Source organism: Amblyomma americanum, chromosome 1, assembly GCF_052857255.1.
Source record: "Amblyomma americanum isolate KBUSLIRL-KWMA chromosome 1, ASM5285725v1, whole genome shotgun sequence".
Taxonomy (NCBI): domain Eukaryota; kingdom Metazoa; phylum Arthropoda; class Arachnida; order Ixodida; family Ixodidae; genus Amblyomma; species Amblyomma americanum.
Genome location: NC_135497.1, coordinates 511,132,790 through 511,157,531, shown reverse-complemented (window position 1 = coordinate 511,157,531; position 24,742 = coordinate 511,132,790). Strand labels below are relative to the sequence as shown.

Sequence of the window (24,742 nt, the reverse complement as noted above, 5' to 3'; positions counted from 1 at the left end):
TCTGGAATCCCAGCGCGATCAGTAACAATATTTGCTCCTGTAGCGACAGCTACACTGGCCACGAACTAACAGTTTCACCGTGCTCGCATTCCCACCGTGGTCGCACCGCACCACGTGACCAGCTACGGCACCGCTGCGCCGGCAGCTGCTCCGCACCACGTGACCGACCATGTGACCAACCACGTGGTCAGTGACGGGAGCCACTACAAGCCCCGCACACTCATTGAATGAAAAAAAAAACTATCGAGGCAGGGATTCGAAGCAGGGGCTTTGGCGTTTGAGGTGGTGACACTACCACTCAGCCACGACGGCTCAAGGTTTAATCATGAATAAAGGCGCATGTACTGAACGCGCGCCTTTCATATATTAACTCTTCCAAACCAGATGTCGCCGCGCTTTCGCTACGTTTATCCTGGCCTAACAGAGCTAGGCCATCATCAGTTTTTTATATCACTTATTTCCAAACTGTTATGTTCTCTTTCTCTGCTGTTTCTGCACTTTTTGTAACAATGTTTACGTTGTTATGTTGTTTCTCAACTTCCCGTATTAACCACTGAGGTGGTTTTTCATCTTTGAAAATTCTGCTCCGAGTTATGTCCCCCCCCCCTACGTAATGCCCCTAGTGGGCCCTTAGGGTATTTGAGTAAAAATAAATAAATCAAATAGTGCAACGTATATGGCCCTAAACGTTGCAACAGTAATATACAAGAAGTTGAAGTCCCGACTAGAAGCGCAGTCAAGTGTTACTCCTAAAATATTTGTTTTCGCTTGATATTATTTTCACTGCATTTGCTGCCCCCCTTTATACATTCTGTATTGAATGGACGCGGATTTAAAGTTTCGCCACAATGAAAGTTTCATTTAAAAGAGCGTAGGCTGAGGCAGAGAATTTGTGTACACACTAACGTAATACCATTTTCATTTGACCCATGAGTTCAGGTCCTTTCCTTATGGTCTTCATCTTCTTCCTCTACCACTGCTCGTTTCTGAGGCCCAACTCAGGTACCATGTGCCATCGACAAACTGGCAGACACTAGGCATCAACACGACCAGGTCTCTTACACTCACGACCAGGTCACGTACACTCACACCGCCGCGAGCAAAATCGCGTGTGTGTGTGCGTGCGTGCACACACACGCACACGCGCACACACACACACAGTTTCCAACGGCCCAAAGTGGCAGGCAACAAGTGGCCAACAAGTGAACAAGCTAGGAGTCCGCAAAACCAGAGCTCATGACCCTCTTGAGCTCCTCTATGAAGAGCGTATTCTCCTGGCGCTCAGAGCGGAGTTGCAGTTCGCGCTCCTGGCACTCGATCTCGAAGCGCGCCTTCTCGAGGGCGAGCTGGTCCTCTTAGAGCTTGAGCTTGGCTCGCTCCTGGTCGAATTCCTCGAGGCGCAGCTTGAGCTCCTGCTAGCGCACATGCATCTCCTTGGCCTGGCACGTGAGCAGGAACGAGACCACCTGGCTGGGAAGTCAGCCAACTTGACGTCGCCCATGGCGGCGGCCATGACGATTTCTTGATGACCCCCGTCATCGTCAGTGAGGCCGCAGTAGCTGCCTCCGCCAATGCCGTTGCCATTGCCAATGCCGCTGATGGGGAAGGTAGATGAGGCAGCCATGCACGCAGGCTTGGCCGATGGGGGCGCGTGCTCCTTCGCAGAGGGCGTGCCGTTCTGCGTCTGCTGCTCGCGCTCGCTGCCACCTGCGTCTAGGACAACACTACACTGAACATAGGATATGGCACAAATCGTGCGTTTAAGCCGCTGGGTAATAAAATAATGCATGCGAAAATAACTGCTGATTTCCCGAATAAAATCCTGCTGATATGCTGCGCACATCCAGAAGATACATTAACAGAAGAACAGACAAGCGCACACCTGTTCCTCATTGTCTTTCTGCTTTTCTGAGCTTGTTGAATCCGGCTGTGGGCAGCTTTTATACACAAATATATACCAGCCTTCTGGTCTGCAATGCTTCTATACTACAGCAGCACTGAATTGTTCGTTGAAAGCAATAAATCAGAATAACTGGGCTTAGTTTTTCACATTACTTGAGCGCCGGTACTTCCTGTGTCCGGCGCGCAAATAACTCGACAAACCCAGCCCAGATCTTCTGATTTATTCCTTTCAACGAACAAGGCACCGGACCTTCATGTGTGCACGAAAGACGGCGGTTCGATCCCGGCCGGGGCGGTCGCATTTCGATGGAGGCGAAATTCCGGAGGTCCGCATACTGTTCGATGTCAGTGCACGTTAAACAACCTTAGGTCGCCGAAATTTACGGGGCCCTTCACTACGGCATCCTTCATAGCCTCAGTCACTTTGGGACGTTAAACACCCGTAAACTCCATCTGTCTGTGATGACCAGACATGAGAACCTAGCTGTTAAGTTAGAAGCCCACGGCCCCGACCCCCCCCCCCCCCCCCCCCGCACCTGTTCCCAGGAGCGGTCATGCCTGGGGGAAAAGAGGAATGTACGTCGAGGCGTGACACCCACTCTTAGGGTGCCTCGATGCCAGCTACGGCACTAATCCTTTCGGCTCTGGCGCCGAGTCATCCCCTGCTGACCGGCAGGGGGCCGACGACCTTGTCGCGCTGAAGACATTCATTTGCTACCAGCGGAGACGGCATATCCGATGCGTGGCACTCGATGGAATGCACATGCAGCGAGTTGCGCGCGCGGAGTCACGCACCCTGCACGTTCCAGGAGGTGCGGGGTCCACTGCGCTCGGACCGGGGAGCCCTGGGCTCCGCCCACTTGCACATACGGTGCCACTGCACTGCTGTTGGTTAAAATTTGGCGAGAGCTAATTTACTAAATCTCCGCCCAATTATCGAAGGTGTTAAAAATTCGCTGGAAACAATGACTGAGGGTGAGCGCGCCGAGTCTCAAGCTCGGCCGTTTTATGCGTTGCATATTGCAATCACTCAGTTCAGCCCTTGGGCACGGCCGGGCAGCCACCAAACCACGTAACATGACGTCACGACAGCCGGAGGAAAAGCTGGGCCCCAACTCGCACGGTCGCGCGCGGCCGCAGCCACCACCTGACTCCCGCTCCTCCCGCTAGGGCCGCTGCGCTATGATTGACGTCACGGCATATGTATAAAAGAGCTGCGCTCCTTCGCCGGGACAGTCTTATACCACTGTCACACGGGCATTTCGAGGGCCCTCGAACCGATAGTCTATCGACTCAAAGGCGATCGATCGCTGCTACACGGGCAGTTTCAATGGCGATCGAGTTAATAGCCTATCGAGTCAACGGAGCAGCTAAGCCTGGCCATTTTTTTAACAGCCTTTTTAAAACTGCCCTTTTTGAACTGCCTTTTGCTCACCTGCCTTTTTATGTCGATGCCGTCTTGAATAAATCAGTTTGTTTGCCAAGAAGCTGGAATTGCTGCCCCAACCAGCAACGTGTCGTCAGACGAGCAGACGAAGACCGCTAATCCCTTCGTACTGCTAACCACCGTGTATCGATCACCGGCCAGCGTGCAATCACCATCCACCGCTCGCGATGAGCAACCGACCAGCCCAAACCGGCCATCCCATCAGAAGGAGGGCAAGAAAATTAACTGGAGCCGTGACCAGGATCGTCTGAGCGGCTTCCTGCAGAGCGGTTGGAGGCAGTACCTTCCGGAAGATTGACGGGGCACAAAATCTTGGTGAGAAGCCCCGGGGACCAAAGTCCAAGTGAGGCCGAGGAGCGAGAGAAGCGGATCGACGGAGCGAAGCGCGGCGACTTCGGCGGCATCTGTGGCTGGCGAATTCATCGGCCTGGAGGACGTGACGGGCCCCGCAGTGAGCACCGGTGGGACTCCCACCCCTTCCGCCACCAGCGGAACGTGGACAGCGGAAAGGCTGACACCGACCCAGCGCAGCGCGAGCAAGAAGTCTGCAGAACACAGGTGTGCCTGTTCCCGTTTTCTCAGGGAACGCGATGTCAATCACTACCCGAGCACAGAAACTGCGCGCTGGAAGTCAAAACGCTATTGACACGGACTCTGACGGGGAAGACACGGAGAACGTGACAATTATGGATGGGCAGAGCGGTAACACCCCGGCGAGTGACAGCAGCCAGGGTAGCACACGCTTGAGGGAGCAGGAGCTAGAGATTGAAGCCCTTAGGCTAAAATTCAGCTCCAGACGCTGATTCAGAGAGGTCAGGGCACCCCGGGAAATGGCAGCAGAAGGGAAAAGTTGGGTCAGCACGCGAATGATCTACGGGCAGTCCTCGCATCAATGCCAGAGTCGGACGACCTCATTCCTGCATGGTTCAAAAGCGCCGAAAATATGATAAGGGCCTGCAAGATCCTGAATAACATCGCGAAATCAATTATAATGTGTTTCCTGAATGAAAAAGCTCGGGTACTCGTGGCTAACCAGTCGGTCGACACGGTAATGAGTTTCGAGGAAATTCGGGAGCTAGTACTCGTGAAGCTCCGATTGACTCCTGAAGAATACAAGCGGAGGTTCTACACTTGTAGAAAAAATGCCAAAACCTGGGGTCAGTTTGTCACCAAATTGAAGGTAACGCTGGGCTACTACTTGCAAATTAGGAAAGTGAAAACGTTAGGGATGTTCGGGCCCTCATGGTGGAAGACCACGCTAAGCAGACTATGCCGGACGAAATGCGCGAGTACGTTCTCTAACCGGAGACAGATAAGTGGCTGAAACCCAAGGAGCTTGCGCAACTTGCCGAACAATATGAATTAAGTACGCGTGGACGCCGTCAAAGGGCTGCAGAGGGGCCAAAAAAGTATGAGGCAAAGCCGCGCGAGTCACGAAACCAAGGAAATCGATCCAAAGACGAGCATAGGGAACCGCCAAAATGCTATGGCTGTAGTAAATTCGGTCATGTGCAGTAGAACTGCCCACAGAATAGGCCCAATGTAATGTCTGGTAATGATCGAGCTAGGTCGTCACCAGCAGGACGCAAAGATGACCGCAAGAGCCGCGGTCGAATACGTAACGCAAGCTGAGGTGGCAACAAGAGGCTTGGCGCCGGTATCACGGCTGACATGGGTAGATCACGTATGTGGGGGACAACCGCTCAAAGCGTGCCTCGATTCAGGCGCAGACATCACCGTGTTGAGACGAAAAGTGGTGCCTGAGGAAGTCCGGAAGCAGGGAAGTGGGACGGTACGCTTACGGGGTGCGTTTGGGCACACTGTAACAGCCGAGCTCTTTTATGTACCACTGGGCTTGCCCACAAAAGATAGCGGCGCAGGCCCACAACTAGTCACTTTATGCGCGGTTACGGATGAGCTAACTGGAGAGGTCGATGTCCTACTGACCCTGGACGTTTTCGAGGCACTCAAAAGAAAGCAAAGAGAAGCCGCTGATCTCGCGGTGAGGATAATACAAGCAGAAACCGAGATCGCACGACCTGATCAGAACATATCACGGGAGTTGGAATTTGAACCAAGCGAGAGTGCAGAGGACAACGGGGCACCAGAAGGTACATAGCTCGCACCACCGCAGACAGACGAGAGCACGGCGGACCCTAGTTTCGCCGGTCAGCAAAGAGGAGACGCCTCCCTAACATACTCTTGCTCACAGGCGCAGGCCGGAACATATAAAATGGCAATAGAACGAGGACTACTCTTTCACCATGAAGTGTTGGATGACAGACCGTGTCGACAGCTCCTACTCCCGCAGAGTCGTCGGAAAGAAGTGCTGACTCTTGCGCATAATATGTCCTGCGCAGGACACTTTTCTGAAATGAAAACTAAACAGCGTATCCGCAGTGCGTTTTTCTGGCCTAGCCTAGCTACCGACGTCAGACGGCATTTTTAACCCTGCCATACTTGCCAAACGTTTTCGAGGAAAATGACGACAGAGAGGGTACCAATCACAACGCTTACTCGGCCAAGGGAACCTTTCGAAGTGATTTATTTGGACTGCATTGAACCTATCGAGCCAGTATCAACGCGGGGACATCGATACGCATTATGTGTTATCGATCTATGTTCCAGGTAGCCAGACGTGGTACCGCTGCGCTCACTAACAGCTAAGTCCACGTGTCAGGCGCTTCTCTACATTTTCGCGCGGTTTGATGTCCCTCAGCTGATTTGCTGCGACCAGGGAACAAACTTCACCTCAGCACTGACTCGGGAACTCATGCAGCGCTTGGGGATAAACATGAGGTTTTCAACGCCAGAGCATCCACAAAGCAGTGGCATCATTGAGCGCTGGAACGGCACGTTCAAGGCGATGCTCAGACACATAATAGGTGACCACACTTACGGATGGGACCGATTTATTCCATGCATGATGTGGGCATACCGAGAAGTTCCACACGAAATCACGGGAGCATCCCCGTTTGAGGTTATGTATGGGCACGTCCCGCAAGGCCCATTAAGTATCCTTCAAAAGACATGGACAGGAACTGGCCATCACCTACGGGCCTAAATAAGGCTAAGTCAGAGTATCTGATCAAGCTGCGGCAGCAAATGTCTGAAGTAGCAGAGAGGGTAGATCACCAAATAAAGCTGCTGCAGAAAGCGTATGCGGAGAAATACACTCTAAGGGCACGGGCCAAAAGGTTCTGTGAGGGTGAGGAAGTCCTCGTGTTGGATACGAACCAGCAGAACAAGATGCGACCTAAATGGTTGGACCCAGCAACGATTAAATAACATAGACGACCCGATAGCTATGTTGTCATCTTCAGAGATTGTTCTGAGCGGTGGGCTCACGCCAATAGATTAAGAAAGTATTACGCCAGAGTGAACAACGTAGGCGTAATTTTTTAGTCTGATGGAGAGTTTGGGGACATAAAAGGTGTTCCGGATTGCATAGTGGGAGTGACACCTTTGAATTCACACTACATGAGTCCACGCATTTGACCCAGGAACAAATCAGGGAGCTCGGTGAAGTGATAGGCCGATACGAAACGGTGTTCTCCGAACGGCCGGTAAAGTGCTTGGTTGGGGAACACAAGATAAACCTGGTACCAGGCGCCAAACCAACATGAACTTACCCTTACCGTGTGCCTGTCGCACTTTGGCATGAGGTAGACCGCCAGATTGGAGAACTTCTTCAAGGGGATCTAATATAACCTGTGGAGAGTAGCTATGCACAACCCATAGTCTGTGTTGCGAAGAAAGACGGAAAAGTGAGGCTGTGCAATGATTACCGACAACTGAACGCCATATCAGAAGTAGATAGTTTCCCAATGAGCAGCATCACAGAGCTGACTTATGACGTAGCTAAGACGAAGTTCATCTCTGTCCTTGACATGACTCGGGGCTACTGACAAATAGCAGTGGAACACAACTCACAAGAATACACCGCATTTGCGACGCCCAGAGGTCTATTTGTGTGGCGCGTGATGCCTTATTAACTGCGTAATTCGGCAGCCACCTTCCAAAGGATAATGAACGGTGTCCTACAAAAGCAAATTGGCTACGCGTGCGCATACATCGATGACGTGGTAGTCTGCTCCGAAACTTGGCAGGAACTATTAGACCATTTGGGTTGTGTGCTGGAGACTATCATGAGCGTTGGACTCACAGTTAGTCCAACAAAATGCAGGTTTGCACAGCAAAGCGTCCGGTATTTGGGACACGTGGTAGGTTCAGGGCTTCATTCACCGGACCCGGAACAAGCTCAGGCAATGGGACATCTTAAGCCACCGATTACCAAGAAGGAGCGGCGTAATGCGCTTGGACTTTAACTATAACCGCGACTACGTCCCCTCGTATTCGGAGATAGTCCGCCCCTTAAGAGATCTCACCAACCGACGGGTCCCGAATATAATCTTGTGGACAAAGGAAGCAGAACGGGCGTTTAACGCCGTCAAAGCCTCCTTGATCGGGATGCCTATGCTCACGGCCCCTGACCTCAACAAAGAGTTTGTGTTGACAACAGACGCGTCGGAAAGAGTGGTCGGGGCATGTTCTGGCACAAAAGCTGAACGGGCAAGAAAAACAAATTGCCTTTTTGAGCAAGAAATTGATGCCGCAGCAGGCTAAGTGGTCCGCCATAGAAAGAGAAGCTTGCGCAGTCATATGGGCGTTAGGGTGTCTGGATACATGGCTCTTCGGCACGAGGATTAAGGTACACACTGACCATAAACCCTTGACTTACTTAACAAGATCAGCTTCCTCGAGCGCCCAATTGACCCGTTGGAGCCTGGCTCTCCATTAGTACAACCTTGAGTTCGCTAATATAAAAGGCTCTCTAAATAAATGCGTCGACGCCCTATCCAGGTTGCACACGGACTCTGCCCCACACGTTCCACAGAGGTTCTAACTACGAACCACTGCAAATGCGAGCAAGTACCAGCGATTTGCAAAAAACAAGGCACAAAAGTGGGGCAGAGAAGGGGAGCCACCTGTGCTAGGTAGATGGATCAGACATCGCGGGCCAAGGAACATTCGGGACGGTGGCCCAACCTGACTGTGTGTGTGTGATTGCTTCTGGACTTCTATCTCAAGTGCATTAATGTTGGACTCCTTATTTCATGATTGTTTCGACTGTTATTTGGGTCGCAAAGAGAAAAATATGTAAATCTGAGTGTAGATGCATGCAACAAGATATCCTTTTGAACGTACTCTTTTCCCTATTTTAATAAGTAGGTTGTGAAGTGACCCTCCTATGTTTTTTTTTGTGCTGGTACGGTGCCCAGTGGGGACCGGGTTATTTCTGCTTTTGCCCGTTCTGTATTTTGTTGAGGGCCAGAACCTTTGTGCTATTGTGGCCTTTGGTATATTGTGTGTACAGCAAGCGTCCCCCCTCACAACATTCTTGGTGGGGAGATGTTAAGTTAGAAGCCCACGGCGCCGACGGGTCGTTCCCCCTCCCCGCACCTGTTCCCAGGAGCGGTCATGCCCAGGGGAAATAGAGGAATGTACGTCGAGGCGTGACACCTGCGCTTAGGTTGCCTCGATGCCAGCTACGTTACTAATCCTTTCGGCTCTGGCGCCGGGTCATCCTCTGCTGACCGGCAGGAGGCTGATGACCTTGTCCCGCTGAAGACACTGCTTTGCTGTCAGCAGAGATGGCAAATCCGATGCGTGGCACTCGATGGAGTGCATATGCAGTGAGCTGCGCACGCGGAGTCACGCGCCCTGCACGTTCCAGGAGGTGCGGGGTCCACTGGGCTCAGACCCGGGAGCCCTGGGCTCCGCCCACTTGCACGTACGGTGCCACTGCACTGCTGTTGGTTAAAATTGGGCGAGAGCTAATTTACTAAAGCTCCGCCCAATTATCGAAGGGGTTAAAAACCCACTGAAAACAATGACTGAGGGGGAGCGCGCCGAGTCTCAAGCTCGGCCGTTTTTTTCCCTTTTTTAAACAGCCTTTTTAAAACTGCCCTTTTTAAACTGGCTTTTGCTCACAAGCTTTTTTATGTCGATTCCATCTTGAATAAATCCGTTTATTTGCAAAGAAGTTCGAATTGCTGCCCCAACCGGTAACGTGTCGCCAGACGAGCGGACGAAGAGCGCTAATCCCTTCGTACTGCTAACCGCCATGTATCAATCACCGGCCAGCGTGCCATCACCATCCACCGCTCACGACGAGTAACCGACCAGCCCAAACCGACCATCCCATCAGAAGGAGGGCAAGAAACTTAACTCTAGCTAAAACACAAAGCGAGAGTGCGTTGTATAAAAGACCTTCGGAATTTACTGGTCTTACTATGCCGCTGTTATGGAGGTGTTACGTAGTTATGCGGGAGAAATGCCACCTTCCTCACGACTATCTTGCGCATGAGATGTACCTTTGGAGAACAAGTGAAATGAACAGTCTGTAAAGTCTCCAATGGGTGGTGTATCTATGCCAATGCCTATTATTGCGTACAACTCAAGAAACACCATGAAAAGTATGAGCTACGAAGCACAATGGTCGGTGGGGAAAGAAAACGCAGTCAGAAAAGGGCTGGGACCATTACAGCTCAAATAATAGCACGAGGCCAAGATTGCTGCACGTAAATAAGTTTATTCAAATATTTGAGGCGTCGAGCTACGCGTTCCGGCCCAGACGTCCTTCAGTCGCTTCCTAATGTCCCTCGGCTTCGCCTTTGAGCACGCGCTAAGTTGTCAGTCAGGTGTGCCGCGCTTAACCACGAGTGACAAACATTGTAAAAACAGCACGTGAAACACTCGAGCAATAAGCGGGCTTTCTGGATCGCAGCACTCAATTCACCAAGTGTGCGCATCAGTATAACCACAATTAATACCTACTGTATATATCAAGAAGTCACTCTGAATACGAGAAAAATATCGGCCCTGGGCAGAAGCCACTTGCAAGCAAAAGTCTTGCTTACGGGCCAATTTGCTCAATGAAATGACAGCGTAATTCTTAGCCTAGAGATACCAGTGCTTGGCTGTGTACAAAAAGAGTACCTTCTACTCCCACATATCGTTCGGTTTCGGATACCACGAAGAATGTTTGTCGGAGCAAAAGAAAGAAGGTGAGTGATAGTAGCACAGTCGTATCGCTTGCGCGATCATCAGTTTTCTTAGACCCTCTAAGGTCCAAGAACCGGGAATGTGGGAGGTAAGTTGTGAACTTCCCGTATTTTTACTCTAGAGGCCCCAGCATTTCAGAAAAAAAGGATCGATTTGTAAAGAAAAGCATGACTACGGCAGTTATGAAATCAGCGGATTAGGACAATTTACGAGTGTCCAAGAACAATAAAACTGCGCGCAAATACTTAGGCACGTATAGCAAATAAATATCAAAATTAAAACCTGTGCTAGCATCTGCTGATGCAGCTGTACGACCACAGAAACGTTAGGCTGTGTTGCGTTAGCGTGGCAAAGAGCTATCTTCGAGCAGATTGCTTGCACTTCTCACAGTCGGAACTTGGTCTTTGCAATGGTTAGTATGTTTAAAAATGCAGATTCCACAGTAATGTGAGGAAATGATATATACACTTGCGAGCACAAATGACGACGACGATAAGGTTTTTACGGCGCAAGGGCATCTATGGCCAAAGAGCGCCATGGCGCAGGGAATTTTCGACTACTCAAGGTGGGGGCAAAGACCTAACCTTGAAAAAATGAAAATCATTCAGATTTTTACGCCAATTTAGGTATGCGGTAGGCCGGGGCTACTGCACGGTTAAGCAGGAAAACTATGACATCGAAACAGCAATATTAGCATATTTACAACTGATACAAACTGGCGGGTGGGTGGCCCCTAAGACACCTCCCTATATTCGTCTATTAACTTTCCTAGGCGCGTTAGAAATCTGCCTCACACGCGTACATGAAGCAGAGAAAGGTAACACACATTTTACAATAGAAGCTTTGCTTTCCCACTGTGTGGCGGAGATTGCATCAGAGATTTCCCAACGGAGATGATTCAGTTAAGGTTATTCGCCTTATGCGAAGAAAACGCGCTATTTATCTTTATCAAAAGCACAGCTTCCAGATTCGGCCAGATTTCAAAATCCTCGATAGCAATCTAAATCAGCGGCTTGCGCGTCTACGTCGTGTTCGGTTTAGCGCCGAAAACCTAGCAGGTGGCATAAGGCTTACAAACGGACTATTCATAAATTTTCGACATCATAAAGGTCTCTGACACCAGGGGATATTTATTTACTAAGCCACACCGTGCGTCACCATCGACCGACAAGTCTGTCATTCACCACACGATTCTAAGCGACGCGCACAGTCGTATGGCTACCCCGCTGCAAACTGAGAACGGCAAAGAAACGCGAACTCGCTGTGCGCTTCGGGCTAACAGGTTCCTTTCGATGTCATGTTGAAGGTACGCGCAGCCATGACAGATGGCGTTGAGATTTTCTAGATTTCAGAGTCACGGGAAAAAGTTACAATTATCGCATTCATTTTCGTCGTGCTGCCGGGCATGGAAGGTACACGGCTGCCAGAGCTCTGTTTTGCGAGAACGGGGGGAACGAGGCTTTACAGGTAAATTGCATAAAGCGGTGCCCTGCAAACGCTTCGTAACTCTACGACCTGAGTTTCATCAACTACGACTGAGGATTCCATCAAGAAAAGTACCTCAAGATGGGAAAAGTCTCTGCAGGAAAACGGTGCTCGATCACTTCAGTACCCTTTGGAGTGCGTCCCACAAGCCATGTGTGACCAAGGGACTGAGAAGATCTCAGGCGACCCTTCTACATCGAATTAGCACGGCCTCTGCTCGCACGCCTGCATGGATGCATAAGACCGGCATAGCATCGTCTCCGCTCTGCTCTTTATGTGGTGTGTGCGGGGATATCGAACATTATATTATGTACTGCCCAGAGCACAACGCGGAAAGGCATATGTTGTTCGCTTCCTTCAAGAAGACAGGAACCCGTCACAGCACAGTGCAGGACATTGTCTACCCGAGTGGAAACCAGACATGCAGAAGGGAGGCTGCACGCCTTCTTTTAACATTTCTACAGAACACGGATCTTGTTTTTAATTGGTGACAGCAGGAACGGACTATGGCCTACTGTGATTGAATGTGTGCGTAGATGGTGTCTTCCGGGGTGGACTACTTTATACTGTGAGTGAATGTGTGTATGGAGTGTGGCACTACAATGGCCTATGTTTTACTGTGACTGAATATGTGCATAGATGGTGACTTCTGGAGTGGACTGTGATGTGAACTGTGTGGATTGATTGTGTGCATAAATTGTTACTGCGGGAGAGAATGAGTGCTATTATAAGAGACTGTGCGCTTAGCGGGGTAGATGCGGCATTGTTAATATCGAAGGGACGCTGCGGTGGAGCAATTGCCGGCAGAGAAAGCAAGGCTAACCCCACCTGTAGCATTCAACACCTCAACTCAACTCAACTCTACGACCTGATGCCCCAATGTGCTGATTAAACAAGGTTCAAAAATTGTGCAGAGTTTTAAATTACCTCTTAATATAACGACGCTGCGAAGACAGATATGCAAGGCATCACAAAGGGGATCTTCGTTCTGGAAGCACCAGGCGTCAAAAGGAAGAATGCGGTACGCTGATATAGCTTACAGTGACTCTTCTAGATACGATCAATGAGGTTACCACCAGTGATTTTATAGCGATTACTGCTTAGGGCAATAAAGTATAACTTCAGTCATTCCATCCCCGTTTATTATGACAAAAAGAGGTGGAGGGGGAAAACGAAAATGAACAGGCAGAGATCGACACCTCACTAGCCTTGAATTTGAAAAAGAGCGCAGGGACAAGAATGACACAAGCACACAGGGCAAGGCACTAAGGTTTCGAGCACTCTGTGCGCGGCCGGCTCCTGTTATATTTGTCCTAGTCCTGTTTTCTCAATACTTTGCACCACCTGGCCAAAACGTCTTTCCGATCATCGCAAAACTAAATGTCGGTGCTTCATTGACAACATAAATCAGACACAACTATGCAAAATAACAGCAAACATTGATATGTTATACTACACAAATACATGCAAGGCGGCCTTCGATTTTCTACCTGTCCTATAAATGACTATCCTTCAACGCCACGTCACCATGCAGCGGCAGCTTTTTCTGCGACGCTCCCCATTGCGAACGCGTACGTCAAACAGAGTGAAACTGCGCAGGGTGACAGTGGCCAAAGCGAATTCACCGCTGGGATGCCCGAGTGTCGGGGCTTCGCCCGACCCGCTGTCCTATGCAAGCCCTGCTTTATTGACCGACGCACATCGTAGAGGCCAAGAAAGGTAGCAGCACTGATAATATTAATAAATGGTTTTTGCGGAAAGAAATGGCACAGTATCTGTCTCATATATCCTTGGACACCTGAACCGCGCCCTAAGGGAAGGGATAAAGGAGGTAGCGAAAGAAGAAAGAAAGAGGTAGAGATGCTGTAGTGGAAGGCTCCGGAATAATTTCGACCACCTGGGGATCTTTAACATGCACTGAAATCCACTGACATCGCACAGCACACGGGCGCCTTAGCGTTTTCCCTCCATAAAAATGCAGCCGCCGCGGTCGAGTTAGAACCCGGGTACTCCGGATCAGTAGCCGAGCGCCCCTAACCACTCAGCCACCGCGGCGGGTGCAGCACTGACGCCTGTTCACACTCTTCGCAAGCGGGTTCAGGACCAATTGTGGGCCGCGTAATGGCACGAGACAACAGACATCTTGAGCATAGTCATTGCGCAAACGCTGATTGGTCCCGAAGCGACACGCGTGCGTGCAGCTGCCTGTTACCTGGCGCCATCTGGCGCTCTCGAGGCGATCTGCGCATACGCATTGGTGGTGGGTGGGCTCCCGGTACTTCGGTAACAGTAACACGGTGCACGGTATGGTAGAGGTGTCTAATGGACACATTTAGCATACCGTGTACAGTGTTACTGCTACCGTGACGGGAGTACCAGAAGCCCGCGCACCGTCAGTGCGCATGCGCAGATCGCCTAGAGGCCACCAGATGGCGTCAGGTTTCCGGCAGCAGCACGCAAGCCTTCCGCATCGGACCAATATGCGCATGCCTGTTGCCGGTGGACGAGATTCTGTACTCCGGTCACAGTAATGGCAACACGGTACGCTGTACAAGGTATGCTAAATGTGTCTAATGATGCGCCTTATGGAGCTGCATTTATTTTCTGACAGGAGCGCGGCTGCGGCAACTCCCGATGTCCATGAATGAATATTTCTCGCACGACCTCGCACTATCGCGCGTGCGCTTGTGCCGCGTGCTGGCGATCAAACACACGAGAAAATCGCGGATTCATTTATGCGACAAGTATGAGATCGTGCTGGTCAATGTAGTGAGGGCCGTTTAGAAATGCAATAATTGTTCACAGCAACTTTGGCGGTGCAGGAAAGTTCGTATTTTTCAGATATTCATGGCATACTTCGTATGCAAAACTCGCGGTATGGCACAAACCGAACAGCAAGTTCTATTCATGAACTATTCAAGATATTGAATACTTATATTTTTCTACTTCGTGAGAAATTAGACACTTTTAGCATACCGTGTACCGAGTTACTGAAGTACCGGAAGCGTGCCCACCGCTGGTGAGCACGCGCTGATTAGTCAAGATGCTGCAGACGCGTGCAGCTGCCGGATTCCTAACGCCGTAAAGGCGATTTGCGCATGCGCGTTGGCTGCGCGCAGGCTGCCGGTATTCCGGCACCGGTATCAGTAACACGGTATGCTAAAGGTGTCTATTGATGGGGAAATACCATGTAGCTAACAAATTAAAATACCTGCTTCAGTTTCGGTTTCGTTCTCGTGAAAGTTTTTCAATTATCTTTCGGCGTAGGTGTACAGAAAAAGCGAGCAGAAACTCGGTTTAGTTGCAGCATGTAGAACGATTTGCCATTTGGCGTAATTTGGCGGAATTGGCTCAGGAATTCGACTCCTAACAGTGATGTCTGTCAGCTAGTGTCAGATTTTTTTAAGAAACGCAGTGGAGGACAGAACAGCAAAAGGTTCTGCTCTTCACCCTGCCTAGCAGTGTACGCATCAGATGTGGAGTCCTCCTGAAGAATAACTAGCGGTCGGTTCTTCTCTAGGTTGAAGTCATCATCGTCTTCTTCCTCTTCCGCCGCCGCCGGCGCAGCCATCACGAGGCCTCATCCCCCGATGCGCGACCTGCGACCTGTAGCCGCCCGCGCCGTCTCGGTACTGCTGCAGAACCTGCGCGGCGAGGATATGCACCGTGTCTTGCTCAATGCGCTGCCCCAGTAGTAGTAGCAATAGTAGCAGCAATACGAGAAATATTGTTCATAGCAATATTCATAGTAGCACTAATGGAGGTAGTCGCTGTAGTAGTAGTACTAGTAGTAGTCACGGTTGTTGTGGTAGTGGAGTGCTAGTGGTGGTATTAGTAGGGTAGTAGTAGTAGCACTGGCAGCAGTAGTAGTAGTAGTATTATTAGTAAACTTGTAGTGGCGGTTGCGCTGATAAAATTGGTCGTCGTAACTATAACTGCCTCACTGAACTGTGGCCGCCTAGGCTACTCCGCTGCCGAAAAGTGGAAGACAAACAAGAGAACGTGGGACAGTGCAATAGATTATGCACGGGACAGCTTAAGTTAATAATTGATAATGGAGAGTACCAGGCCTGCAGGACCATATCTGCCCCATGGCAGGCACATAGGAGAATAGGGCTAGGGTAACCTTGTGCAAAACGATGGAAAATAAAAGTATTTGTGAATGGAAGGTGTCAAGAAAGGACCACAGCCTGGCGTACCACTGAAGGCACCATTTAAGTAGCAAATAAGCGTGTTCTCTGCTGAGTGAATAAGTAGGCGTTACGGTATATGCGGCTGCATGTCTCTACAGATCTGGCTATAACAAAGTGCCGAGCAATGAGAAGGCGGAACAGCTGCTTTCACATTCTGCGTGCCCTTTCAAAAATCAAATGACGCCTTCTACCTCTACCTTTCTCTTGGGAGATCCCACAATGCAGGCGTAAACGGTGGAAACAAACCGGCGCACTGAGCAGCAAGTTATACGAGGAAGACTAAGGAAGGTCACGACCTTCCGCTGGCGTTCGCACACACCACACTTTTACAGAGATGAGACACGTGCCGAGAAGACAGCCCCGTTTTTAGACGCAAGAGGCACGGTGTTGAGGAGCTGTCCGTCGTGGTGGCTCAGCGGTGAGATCGTTGGGCTGCTGAGCCCGAGGACGCGGATTCAAACCAAACCGCGGAGTCCTCATTTTGATGGAGTCGAGATGCAAAAAAGAAGCTCGGTCGTGTTCTGTAAGATGCGAACGCACATTAAAGAACCCGAAATGGTCAAAATTAATCCGGAGCTCTCTACCACGGCACCTGTTTCCCTTCAATCATTAACTGTCTTCTTGCTCCCTTTCCCCAAGGCGCGGTTCAGGTGCCCATCAAGTGTGAGACGGTACTGCACCTTAGCTTTCCTGATAACCAAATTAGGGAAGCAGGTCCGTACGGACAAAACCACTTTCGCGCCGAGGGCAAGGACCAGCGCAAAAGCCTGAAATGGAAGCCAAAATGCAGCGAACTATTGTTGAATTCGAAGCCCACACGTGGTCAAGATAAAGAAGAATCAGAAAGCCTGCCGCACCTTGGGGCTTCTAAGTTTACTGCTAGCGTTAAGCAGTTTTCCTACTAAACTGTGCGAAAATGGTCGCAAAATTTACAGACGAGGTACAGGCCGAGGTGCATGCAATTTGTGTCCTGCGCACAGACATGCCATGTTCCACTACTATGAAGTCAACACGCGCTCCGCAGTGCCATTATATCCCGAAGGCACTTTGCACTTAGCCCATTAGTAACCTCGGTTTGTTTAGTAGAAAGCCATCAACACTCCTATTACGTTCCGACGGCGTGAACAAAAACAATTTGGCAGTGGTTTAGCTCTGGTTAAAACTAGAGTGACGCGATAGCTACAACTGGCTGAGTGGAACTTGGCCACATGACCAACCACGTGATGAACCACGTGCGCCGTGCCGCCGGCAGCTGCTCCGAACCACTTGACCAATCAGGTGACAGCGTGGCGGTGTCACATATATAAAGGAGCCTAAATTAAATTTTAAAGGAAAAAGGTGTGATGAAGACGACGCGAATTAACCGAAGAATAAAGAGGAAGAAGAAGCATCCGGTGAGGTGGAGGAAGATGATTAGTGGAGAAGCATTCAGTGAAGTGGAGAGAGATGACTGGTGGAGAAGAGAAGACGACGACAAGGCATACGTGGACTAACTCCGATGCTATAAAAGGGCGAGTGAGAGCGAGGCCCGAGGGGGAGCAGTAGAGAAGCGGAGGCTCCGGCAGGTCAGGGACACATCGGCTGGAAGAGAGCGACGCCGGCTACTGCTCCAGTGAGCTCGCGTTCTACGATATCGCATCATGGACTTCCTGCCGTGCATGAGCCCGTTCTGGGGAATCAACATTGGACGCTACCACCTGCTACGGCCAGGGGTGTCTCCAGCGCTGTTGCCACCCATCCGGGTGGTGCCCCCAACGCCAACAACACCGGCATCATCTCCACGGGCGCTTGGAACCGGAGCTTGTACGACACAGCCAGCGACGCCGCCAGCAACGTCAGCCCAAGCACGCCGAACGCCGCCTCGACGCCGGCTACGGGATCCATACAACGCCGCAGCCGCAGCGAACCAACCCTGAGCACGAACGTCGACCACGAATAGTAGAACGCTAGTAGTAGACGCTGGCAGCAGTGTGCCCGGGTCATGTGTATTTATAGTCTTTGCGCTTTGCGTTAGTTTTGTTAGTTTTGTGTTCTAGTGTGTGTGTGCCACGTAGGGTGTATTAAATGTGCGTTTGTGCGGGTACACCCGTCGCCTAGTCCATTCTTTCGGTCCGAGTGTTGTCCGGAGAGATCCGTGACAGGCGGCGCAGCCACAGGGTGGCGGCGTTGCCACCGCCACTGCGCCGCCACGCTGAACGTTCAAAATGCTACCTTAATATAGCTATGGCTACAAAAGGCACCAGAACCAAAGTCAAATACAGTGATGCCAGGGGATCGTACTGGCACGAACAGAAGTAAACCATGCACACCCAGGTCTTCGTGCCAACATCTTACACGCTGACTGCTGCATGTACTGCATTCTAATAAAAAAATAGGAAGATATAGAATGAGGAGCCACAGCGATTTAATTCCCTTCAGTTATGCGGTGCACTTATGTGCCTGAAAAGAATCTTAAATGGGGTAAATTCATGCTGACATCCAGCACCACGCACTTCTGACACTCGCGTGGCGCAGCGTGTTGTGGGGAGCGGCTTCCTCTAATTTATCTTTCCTTTCAGCGCGTTTCTTCCTGCGCAAGGCGATCAACTAATGTGCGCTGAACAGAGCTGTAATTGCTAAGGATGCTATGATAGATTGCACCACTGGTATGGTCTTAGACGGTCATACGAAGTTTATTGACTTTTGCTAGGATTGGTTTAAGTTCACCTAGAACACAAGAGCATGCTCCATTTATTTTTGTCCTCACCAGTGGAGGTGTAACAAAAAGAGACCATCATACTTTTGAAGCGGTCCTCGGACGATCAGCAAAGACTTCACTGACTCGGACATGGCCATGTAACTTGGCCCATTCCTTATAAAAATTTCTGTACACAATCTATAGAATACCCTTACACTGTCATAGCCTGTCTATCTACATTATATTTGAGAGGCTCTCTATAGAAATTACCGAGAGAAAAGTCTATAGGCAATGCAAATCCGATAGGAAGTCCATAGACAATCTATAGATTTATGGCCATGCCTTTTGTAGGCATTTTCATATGAACAGCCTATAAACTAGGAATAGCGAAAAATTATCTTTAGGAAGGCAATGGAGTCTATAAGAAGTATATAGACTGTCCATAGACCATTTTTGTACGTGATTACCGCCACGCATCTACCTGCTGCAGAAGCTGCACATTGACGGCGGACTCCTCCTTGGTGCTGTGCCGCTGCAGGCTATAGGGGAGTCACCCTTGATGAACTGGTCGAGCAGCAGGATGGTCCGCTCCCGGCATCGCCGCGCGCTGTTGAGCATCGCCGCGAGGTTCTTGGAGATGGACGTCCATGTGGTGGTGGGCGGCGTGTCCTTGAACGGGTTCAGGCTGAGCACCTCCTGCAGGAGCCGGATGTCGTGCTGCCCAGAGAAGCGCATGGGGCCCTTCCTCTAGGTGGTCTCGTCACCATTCGCGCTGCGCAGTAACAAGGGGTGAGCGGGAACAAATGAGCCAGCGGACAGCACATCTTCGCAATTGGCACTGTTTTATGGAATGCCGTGCCGCAGTACTGCGCACTGAGCATCCAATTTTCATCAATCTGCTTTCTGTACCCATTGGTGGTGGTCGCTATGCACAGCCTTCCGAACTTTTAATAATATTGCGCGACCGACAACCGCGCGGGAAGTCAGCGCCTTAAATGGCAATAAGCTGGGAAATCAGCGAGAGTTCGCGCATGCGCTCTAAATAATCTCCAGTCCGAGTGCTGTCTTTTGCGCTGTCCCGTTCACGAGGACACATACCCTTCCACTTGAAATACCATTTGTCAACTGGACGGCCGTTCCGATTTTGTTTCGTATTACTGGAGCCCATTCATACGAACAGCAGCAACCAAAGCAGACAACAATATACAAGAAAATATGTTATCCGCTCGGACGAAATATTCCTCAAATGCGAATCTTGTGATTTGTCGTAGACCGCTGCGAAGTAGAAGCACAATCACGGGGGTGATCACACAATCGCACCACTTTCAGGCTGCAAACGTATGTTCCACGACAGGTGTCCCGAACGGAACAGCGAAGCAAATGACGCTGGCCCTCGAGAGAATTTGCTGCGGTGGCGCAAACTCTCCCCGATATTTTCGTTAATCACCGTTATAAGGCGCTGACATGCCGCGCCGTCAACAGTCGCGCGACGTTATTGACAATATTTGTGGATATTTAGGCTGTTGGGTGCAGCGATAATGTCATTGTACTGTGGCGACAACGTTCCCATTGGACGGCGCACACGCAGCACAGTCCAGAAAGCACACCAATTTGTGGACAGTGAGAAGGTCTATAAGCAGCTTGTCGCTTTTAATCTTTCACTTGACAAGTGTCGGGAAAGATAACACAGCAGTGATGCCGTAGGACAGGATTGGGCTAATCCGACATTTGATTCGATCGCCTTGCGTAAGGACACCAAACCTAAGGATGCTCACAAACCACTTGTGGCGCAGCGCGGACTAATTTATGATGCATACACTTGGCTCCGATTTGAAACATAATCCCCATGTTAGTGAATTGCTACAGCAGGACGCAAACTTGCAGGATGCAGAACGCTTCACAAAATATGTAGCAAAGTGTATAGAACATGGAGAGTACAAGTGATTCTGCATTCAAGACAAAGCACAAGAATCCCTAAACCTGCTCAAAAAAGGCTAGCGCTAACCGCATGTCGCGAATTTCACAATCAACGCGTCTTAATTCGGAGCAGGAAAATATTTCGAAATTTTACCGTTATGCACGTGAAGCAATCAGCTTAATGGATTACCGAAAAGCGGGGGCGTTTACCAAACGTCAATCAGTGCCACCAGGAATGAAATAGTGTTGACTTCTTCAGTGGACGTTGGATTGTTAATAAATGCTCCGGACTTCATATCAGGCGCAGCCAAATAAGCCGCCGTGTTTTCTTTGAAACGCAACATAAAACTCTTAGCAGAAACCATTTTGAATCACGCAATGTACAAAAATACTGTGGCCCTTCAGCAACAAAGCAAACACAGGTAAGTTCGCATTACGGTAACATTATATCAATTATATGATAATATAAGTTCATACTACTCATAATTGTTTCTCACTGCCGTGCAGGTGAAATAATGCGTAATTCATGGCTTGACTACGGTTAAGACACCGAAGAAAGCGTTAATGTTTCATGTGCGAGAATTAACTCCAGCCGCTTCCGTTGTAAGCACATATTGTGAGGACCGTCACAAAAAAAGACATCTGCGAGAGTGAACATCCAATTATCCAATTACTGAAAATCGCTAACAGAGGCCGAAACTCAGGACAGGACGGCCGTTAAACAACCTAACTCTCACACGACTAATAAAATTCAAGAGCATAGCTCTGCACACCCTTCTCTGAGAAGGCGATGCAGCGAACTAACGTGAAGTCGCGGCGATGTTTCACTGTCGAGATTAGCCGACAACTCTTTGGTGAAAGAGCAGCCCAGCAGTCCCACTTAGAGAATAATATACAGACAAAAAAAGTGGAAAGTGGTATACTCCAGACTGTCTTACGCGCTGTCACCTGAAGACGATGCAAGGGCACGAGAACTGCTCGGCACTATAAAGAAGGCAATCTGGCCTAATAACGTCCTGCCTTCCACCATAGAGGAGTAGCCCAAAGTGTGGCCGCCTCGTGGTCGCATACTCTTTCACACATCGCTTTATATCGGAAGCAACGCGGAGCGGGGACTACCAATGGGCCTGGGCGGGCGGGTCGCCAAACGCAGAAGTCACGGTCAAGAATCGAAAGCCGCATAATGTACCTCCGACGGCAGTTCTTGACGGCGGCTTCCAGCGCCATGGCTATCTCGGCGACAGACATACTGGACCGCGGGGTTTCCTTCGGTCGGCGAAGGGTTATCAGAGGAGGCTGGTGGAAGAAGGCACAGACACTGCGGCGGAGGTCTCAGTACTCGAGAGTCTACTGGCGCGGATGGAACACGCGGGCGGCGGTCCCCAGACCGTGAGGTGCTCCCAGATACGAAGAGCTCCCCCACGGGGCGGGGATGGGATGTCGTCGTCTTTGCCGCCAGCCGTCCAAGAGCGGCCCGCGTTTTCATCTGTCCCGCGGTGGACCAGCCCTTGCCCGGCGTCCTCACAACGGGACTCGGAGCCGTGGAACTCGACGAGTCTTGCGTCGAACGGGTGGAAGACTTCGTGGGCCGCCAAAGTGCTTCCGAACAGAGGGTAGGCTGCCACCTCTGCGGCCATGACAGAGCAGACTCGACCGAGGTAATGAGCGGGTGTGGGTCAGCCGACACGCCATGGGGAGCGGTGCAGACGACGACGAAGGTAGTTGGCACTCGCTGCGTAGCGATGATGATTCATTCTTTTCTCTTTCTCTCCTTCATCATTCGTTCTCATGTCTAGCACGTGCAAAGCGTTGGAGGCATTGGCAAAAAGAAAACTTCAAAGGGAAGAGGACATCTCCATCCCAGCTCTGTTAGCAACAATTCATTTCTCGCAATCCGTTTTCCTAGTAACTCTTTCGCGGCGACGGCATACTGAGAAATCCTGGACAACCGCATTTTTCAACGGGAAAGAGTTAGTGAATGCAATTTATTCACCTATCGTAAAATTTCACTGCAACAATCAATATATTTGGAGATCCTCCTTCGGCATTCTTGCATTTTTTTTGCTATTCACGTTATTGCTATCGTCCAAAATGTTCTCCATTGGTTTTCTACGGCAGTCCGAACTACACCATGCGAGAGATGGATAAACTTTAAAAGAAAGCTGTTGCTAGGCATTGGAAGAAAGAAGCATTGCAAACTGAGAATTCATTTTGAGGAAAGGAAGTGACTCAGTAACTGTCTCACATTTCTGTGGACACCCGAACCCCGCCGTAAAGGAAGGAGTGAAATAATAAAAAGGTGCTGTAGTAGAGGGCTCCTAAATAATTTCGGCAATCTGAGGATTTTTAACGGGCACTGTCATCGCATACGACACGGGTCGTTATCCTTAAATATTTTCATAACGGTTCCTTACAATATTGCAATATTAAAAATTCAGGCCCAAGAATCCTCGACTTGGAATCCTGTCCCTTCCTCCGGCAAAACTGTGCCGACTTGGAACTTTAACAGTGCCATTTATCAATACTAGAGGGAGCGATGAGCGCTTGTGCGCAAAAGAAGCCCGCCTCCCCTATTCTCAATTTTCCCGTTTCTTTTCACCCCCTTTATTTTCTTAATTTTTCCCGCCTCGGAAGCAGTCCTAAACCCACCCGATACAAAGGGAAAAGCTACATACCAACATCATCATCATTGGCCGGGTATCGCTGCTGCTTGGTGTTTGCTGTTCCTTCATTCTTCGTTATGCGCTTACTTGAATGGAAACTGCTCGCTTTCTCGGTGGGCTAAGAAAATTGTAATTGAAAATTGTTTTCTTTAGGGGGGGGGAAGGAAATGGCGCAGTATTTGTCTCACATCTCGGCGTACACCTGAACCGCGCCCTAAGGAAAGGGATAAAGGAGGAACTGAGAGAAAGGATAATAATAATAATAATAATTGGTTTTTGGTGGAAAGGAAATGGCGCAGTATCTGTCTCATATATCGTTGGACACCTGAACCGCGCCGTAAGGGAAGAGATAAAGGAGGGAGTGAAAGAAGAGAGGAACAAATAGGTCCGTAGTGGAGGGCTCCGGAATAATTTCGACCACCTGGGGATCTTTAACGTGCACTGACATCGCACAGCACACGGGCGCCTTAGCGTTTTTCCTCCATAAAAACGCAGCCGCCGCGGTCGGGTTCGAACCCGGGAACTCCAGATCAGTAGTCGAGCTCCCTAACCACTGAGCCATCGCGGCGGGGTGAGAGAAAGGAAGAATCCGTTTTTCATTTTAGCACAAACACGCGTCATTTTTGTGTGTCCTAAACTCCTCATTTATCCTTGTTTTGGCAATAAGCCAACTTTACCTTGCTGGTGCCGAATTCTTCTCGAATTTTTCATGCTTCTGTTGTTTTTTTTTTCAATTGCGAAGATACGGCCTTCCGGGTACGGGCATCCAGTGCACTAACACAATCGGAATGTTACGCGGTCGTTTCGCCCGAACAGGATAGAAAAACAATGTACAGGTGTGATGGTTACTTTCTCATCATCAGCCCAACTACGTCCACTGCAGGACAAAGGCCTCTCCCACTGCTTTCAATAAGCGCTGTCCTGTGCCAGCTGAGGCCGCCTTGGATGGTTATGTATCTTTCAATGACAAAATTACACCGCATGTTATCGGAACACAGCGGCTGACAAATCGCACGGGTTTGGTTTCGCCTTCTTGCAAGAATTACCAGCATCAGGCTAGTTTATTTCGTGCGCAGGTTAAGCCTAAAGCGATCCCCTTCAAATTGCGTCTGATTGTACTACATGGTAGATCCGGACCGTGAAGCCTCGGTCCACTCCCCACATAGCAGCGCGCGCGTGCCCCAGCTGACGACGCGAGAGCGGCTATATTTGTACGCCAAGGCACGCGCCCAGGCGTCCAGAAGACGTCACTTCGCCCAGGAAGGGGGCGTGGCCAATGCTGTATGAAAGCCACGCATCGTCTTCGCGGCATGTAATTTTTTTTAGCGAGGGAGCGTGTTCGGACGCAGGTATACTATAGGCCGTGATTCCGTGCCGCCGATGCCGGGTG

The 24,742-nt window shown here is 50.1% G+C and overlaps 1 pseudogene; it reads right to left on the bottom strand.

Moving 5' to 3' along the window:
* Positions 1–1,211: 1,211 nt before the first annotated feature.
* Positions 1,212–21,937, bottom strand: LOC144128329 (uncharacterized; annotated as a pseudogene).
* Between the last annotated feature and the right edge of the window lie 2,805 nt (positions 21,938–24,742).